The sequence below is a fragment of the Cebidichthys violaceus genome, unplaced genomic scaffold (assembly GCF_023349555.1).
Source record: "Cebidichthys violaceus isolate CVI_PGR_0920_01 unplaced genomic scaffold, fCebVio1.0.p SCAF_51, whole genome shotgun sequence".
Taxonomy (NCBI): Eukaryota; Metazoa; Chordata; class Actinopteri; order Perciformes; family Stichaeidae; genus Cebidichthys; species Cebidichthys violaceus.
Genome location: NW_027176717.1, coordinates 627,634 through 633,633, shown reverse-complemented (window position 1 = coordinate 633,633; position 6,000 = coordinate 627,634).

Genomic DNA, 6,000 nt, shown 5'->3' with positions numbered 1-6,000 from the left:
CATGTAAACAACGATGAAAGGGGTGAGAGGTTTCATGAAGTTTGACCTTGCATTCAAAGAGAGAAATGGTTTGAGATTTTTTTTAATTATTCCAAACAACAGAAGAAGGAGTGTAAAGTACATTTGGTGTCGACTAGTATTACTGTGTGGGCACATGGTGAAACCATGCATTCATCTGTTGACCACATAGCAGTGAGCATTCTGCAACTCTGGACTCTTTTCTATCATTTTTGCATGTTGCTATTTTGTGGACTTTGATTTCGGAAAGTGATTCTCAGACCTTCACGCCATTAATACGTCCGAAATCATGTTCAGGTTAGCTGTTGGGGTTATAATGTAATAATATATGAGGAATGGAGGAGATGTTGCCTTTGAGCCTCAGAGAGAAAACAGTTCAGATCTGTGGACCACTGGTTTGATAGCGGAACCTCCTCTATTGCTACTACTGACATCCCACCGCTATATAAACTGATCACAGTAGACGTAGCCAGACTGAGCTACTACACTACAAGTGGTGCTCAAAACAATGCTCTACTTTTGGAGAGTGCTGATTACATTGTTGGTGTCACAGCCTACTATTAACAACATACCTCTCCAGTGAAAGATATTCTGAAAAAGTTGGAGACCAGGTCCTCTGCCACCTCTGCTGAAATATCTGTGCAAAAATGTGTGAAGTTACAGATTGCACACATGTGGCAGATTGAACCTTTCCACCCGAACCCTAAACCAAGTGTTCACCCTAAATGTAAAGATTTACGTTATGGGGACATGCATTTTGTCCGCAAAAGGAAGGCAAGGCATAACTTGACTGCATAAACACATTTATGTCTCCACAAGATGGGTAAAACACACACACAGACAGACACAGATGTTAAAATAACAAGGGGGGGTGGGGGAGAAATACAGAAGTACCTGAGTCAGTGATTTTCTCCTCACACCAAAATAAGGTCAAATTGGGCCGTTTTGAACAAGTCCTTGTCTGACAATCTAATGTCAGCAAAATGAATAGAAGTGCTTGAGGCAGTAGAATGAAAGGGAGGAAGGGGGAAGACCGGAAAAAACAAGAGGAGGGCAAGGAAAGACTAATAAGACGAATGAGAAGACACAAGAAGAACAAAAAAGTGAATGAAAATCAAACGGGACAGAGGTTATGATAAATTCATGAAACAGGTGGGGAATTAGAGTGAAAACACAAGATGATAGGGACAAGACTTTGAGAAAATGTGAGAGCAGCTCATCACATCTGGTGCTGGTTGTGAAATGGTTTTCTAAAAGGTCAGATTTGTGGTAGGGCATTTAGTGATAAGTGGGGTATAGTGCTAATTCATGTCTTTGCTGCCTTTTGGGGCTTTGGAGGTATTTCTCATCCAACATTTAACCCTGCCGGCCACAGAGACAATGGAACAATGTCCCTGAAATGAGTATGTGACTGTTAACGTACATTACCATTTGTCATTCTTTACAAAGGCTCCACAATAGATAGTTGCGAGGAGTTGCCAACGGTGTGACCTCAAATCCTCCAGAGAGTATGGGCAGCATACGAGTTTGATGTTAACAAATTGAGTCTAAGTAGGTAGTCATCACACTGAATGCTCATTCTCTTTCTCTCTCTCTCTCTCACCTGAAAAGGGAGGCGCAGCACTTTTTGTGTGTGGCATTTCTGTCATTCCTGGTTCTCATCGAGAAGATATCATGCCGATATAATTGACTGAATTAAACACATTCACATTGTGTGTGTGTGTGTGTGTGTGTGTGTGTGTGTACGGCAGCTGCATGCTAATTAAGTACAAGTGATCATCATGTCGAGTGCGGCATCTCTTTCATCCAGCTTACCTCTCCGTTGTTCTAATGTTTAGCTTGTTAAAGGCTTCTCATGCATTGTACAAATCATCTGCAATATTATGCATTGGGTTTTGCTTTGCTCGTTCTCTCCACCTTGAGTACATGCCCATGTGCACACAAATAATTATCAGCTTATGGCAACATTTCCATTATACGGTATTTACAGGGTTTACAGGAGGTGTCATAATTGCCATGGCAGACTTTGACTTGTGCGTGTCACACACTTTAAAAATCAATGCCATTTGTGTCAGCGGCTCCGTGAGATGAGATGAGTGATGTTGGGTTCAACGTGATTGGCTGTTTTAAGCTCATTCGCAGCGTGGTGGTGTGCTTGCCAACGGCTATTTAATTCTAAGAGGTAATTATGCAGTGTTAAACGGATGTGCCTTTCTCTACACAACAGTGGGTGTATCGGACAGCACAATATTTCCATTCCAGCCAATTTTTTTGCATTTTTTAGCAAAAGTTGGGCATGCTGCTAAATGCAGCAATTTCTCTTTATCTCTGTTGGTCTATGGCTGGTGCACATTGAAGGCTATTAAAGGCCACTTTACATTAGTCTTGTTGATCTGATACAGCTGGAGGACAAATCCTAATCACGGGGATGAGTGATGGGCGGCATATTGTTTACTAATTGCTGCTTTTGGCTAGTTGCTTCCCCCGTAGTGCGGCTGGACTTTGACTATGCATGGCAGCAGCGTGCCTTCTAAACGCTGGAGACTGGAAAGTTCACTGTGTGTTTGCATTAAACATTTCTTCTTCATCACTTTTGAATGTATTGGATGAATCAGCCAGCTTGTGCATCCCTCTGCCTGTCTGTGTATTACATTTAGTGTGTGTGTGTGTGTGTGTGTGTGTGTGTGTATATGTGTTCGCTTTAGCGGTGCTGGTAGACTTCTGGACAGACAAAGGTTGTCTGTTTCCCCCTCTGTCTTTGGCTAAGCTTAGGTATCTGTTTGTTGCTAATTGCATCATGCATGAAAGTGCAATCTTCTCAGCTGATTATTATTATTATAAAAAAGTAAGTATCTCCCAAAATGTTTAACTATTTATTGAAGCACAATGTTTATGTTTGGGGGGATGGACCTTATCATGTTTTTTTTCCTATTTCCTAATCTCTCCTACATTTCAAGTCAATGGCTGAACTGAGCTGACGTTATTTTCACATTAAGTCCGTTTACATCTTGAAACTCCTTAATTAATGTGTCTGTAGGATCAGTGTGTGTGTGTGTGTGTGTGTGTGTGTGTGTGTGTGTGTGTGTGTGTGTGTGTGTGCGTGCGTGCGTGCGTGCGTGCGTGCGTGCGTGCGTGCGTGTTGTCTGTGAGACAAGGATGAACAGAGGGGGTTGCCGTTTCACGTTGCAGTCTTGTGACCATATGACATTTGGGACAAGAAAGATTATTAGTGGCTGCGGGCCATGCATATGTAACCACACACACACACACACACACACACACACACACACACACACACACACACACACACACACACACACACACACAGGCCTAGTTGTCTAGATGAAATGTTTGAGACCCTATTTGAACATGGTAAGTGTTTCATTAAACACTGCTGCTGTATTTCAAAAGAACACCTTTCAAATTCTTGATTCAGTTTCCAAATTCTTTTTTTTTTTACATGAACTATGGAAATTCCTTAATACGTAGGCTCCCAAAAATCCTAAACTTGTTTAATTAATGGGAACCTAATTTTAACATACCAAGCTGAAAACATCTCCTATTATTGTGATGATGATGAAACATATACACTGTATTTTGTTGAATTAAGCACCTTCAGAGACTTACCTCTGCCTTCAGCGGCAAAAACTTCATTGATGTAAAAGCGCTTCCACTCCACGTAAGACCATTAGAATATTTTTAGTTTTGATCCAAAACAGAAAGAAGTTAAATCTTTGGCTGTAAACACACATGAAATGAAATGTGCAAAGCAGATTTTAATAAACCGGTTCTCTCAGTTTCCATCTCAGCCTTGGTTCTCAGACTTCCCTAACCTCTCAGAAGGGGAAAAAAAAATAATTTAAAGGGAGGAGTGACGCTCCCATTAAATGGCGGAGACTATCAGAGCTTCTGTCACAGCCTTGATATCTGAGTTGGTTTCAATCCCCTGTCTTAATAAGGGAAGGAGAGAAATTCAATACACTCCCAGATAAAAATAAATCCATTGAAAGCTGGTTGACAATTATCTGGCTGCATCCATCCCTCGAGTCCCTTTGTGTTGTGTGTGTTTGCCTGTGCACGACTGTGTGGGCACATTCAAGCATACATGTGAGTACTAAAGCTCATATTATACTCCTGTTGGCATATGTGTACGTCCACATTGGTAACGTACTCAATGTGATTATTATAGTGTACATTTACGTATACATTTGCACATACTCAGATGGCAACTATTTGCCTTTCTATCATTAGATTTCCCAGTACAATGCATGTATGCGCTGACAGTTTTGACCCCGTCTTTGCATTTGTACATACAATATCCGTGAATGTGTTTTTGTGTTTGCCACATTCACAATGTTGAGAAAAGAGAGAGAATATTATATTAAGAAAGAATGAGAGAAAAGCAAACAGGACTGATATACTGTAGGTCTATTTAAAAGATAACACACTTATTCCCCGATGTGCTGGACGAGCATAAAGCAAAATGCAATAACGGAGGAATGTATGATGGAAAAAGAGGGGGAAAAATGGCAAATTGAATAGATTGTTAAACTCAAGGAGTGATTAACTTCATATCTGTGTTTACGATTGGGAGGATTGAAAAAATAAAGAGGACACTTGATTCAATTCAGAACACAGAAAACAATTCTCCTAAAAACTTTTCGAAGTGCAAAGGAAGACGAGGAAAAGGATGGGAGGGTGGATAGGCAGTAAAGCCAAAAGAAGTGGGAACTTATATTAATTGAATAATCTCCTTCTCTAAAGTATTTTTTCTAAAACTTGTGTGTGTATCTTGAGACCCCAAAGATGACTTAAACACTAATTACGATCTGCTGATGGTGGATTATCTTTCTTCTCAACCTCATTGCAAAATGTAACTGTTTTCATCAACCTAATTGCTATTATAGTGTGTTTATCGCGTTGAGCATATGCAGACGTGTTTGAAGCGCAACAGGTGGTAAAAGGCTCTGCATTCTTAATGTGACAAATGTGGGAGTGCTTTTGTGTGTGGTCTGGTGGGTAAAATAAGCATTGATTTCTTTTTTGTTTCAGACCAGCTGGGGTTGTCAGGTCCTTCTGTCGGATCAATAATTCCAGCACATTACTGTGCTCATACAGTAGCTGACCAGTGAAGGAATGAGTCACTCTCTTTGCAATGAGCCTGTGTGTGTGTGTGTGTGTGTGTGTGTGTGTGTGTGTGTGTGTGTGTGTGTGTCTTGCAGGAAACTCATCTATACGTGTGCCTTTTTCTTTACCAGAAGCAGAAAATTGTGTCACGACTCTTTGATCAATCAATGATATTAATCAAAACATCAAAACTGCTATTGCAAGTACGCATGTTTGGATTTGGTGCGTGTTTGTGTGTGTTTGGAGCTGGAGACAAAAGATTGGAAGTTGAAAATAAAACCTGAACAGAAAATTGAATTTGCTCATCCAACTGCGAGCACAGCAGCAGTGGAGGAACAAAAAGTTCTCAAACTCTTTACTTGACGAAAAGCAGCAATACCCTATTTAATTACTTCAATATAAGTGTATGAACCAAATCCAAACTCAAACCCCAGAGCTGTTTTGTCAAGGGCTGTGTATTTGTGTCAAATTTTGTTATGTACTATAATGTAGAGGGAAGTAAAAACAGTGCGCCGTTGCAGATGACAGATGAGATACAAGCCAGGATTTATCTTTTCTTATATTCTATTTTACTTTATCCATACTTTCCTGCTTTCCCTTGTCTTCCATTTGTGTTCTCTTCACCCTCACAGACATCGTCACAAACAGGCAGAGTGACCAAAGAACACACCACATGTGAATACGACAACTTTGGAATGACTGAGTTGCAAAAACATCCACTATAACTGTTTTAGGTTGTCCTTACTTGAGTATAGAAGGCTACTTTCTTAAATGTACCTCGACAGTGAGATGTCTTTGTCTCTTGGTATCTCTATACACAGCATTCATGGCATTGTTCCTGTGCGTTGCATGTAC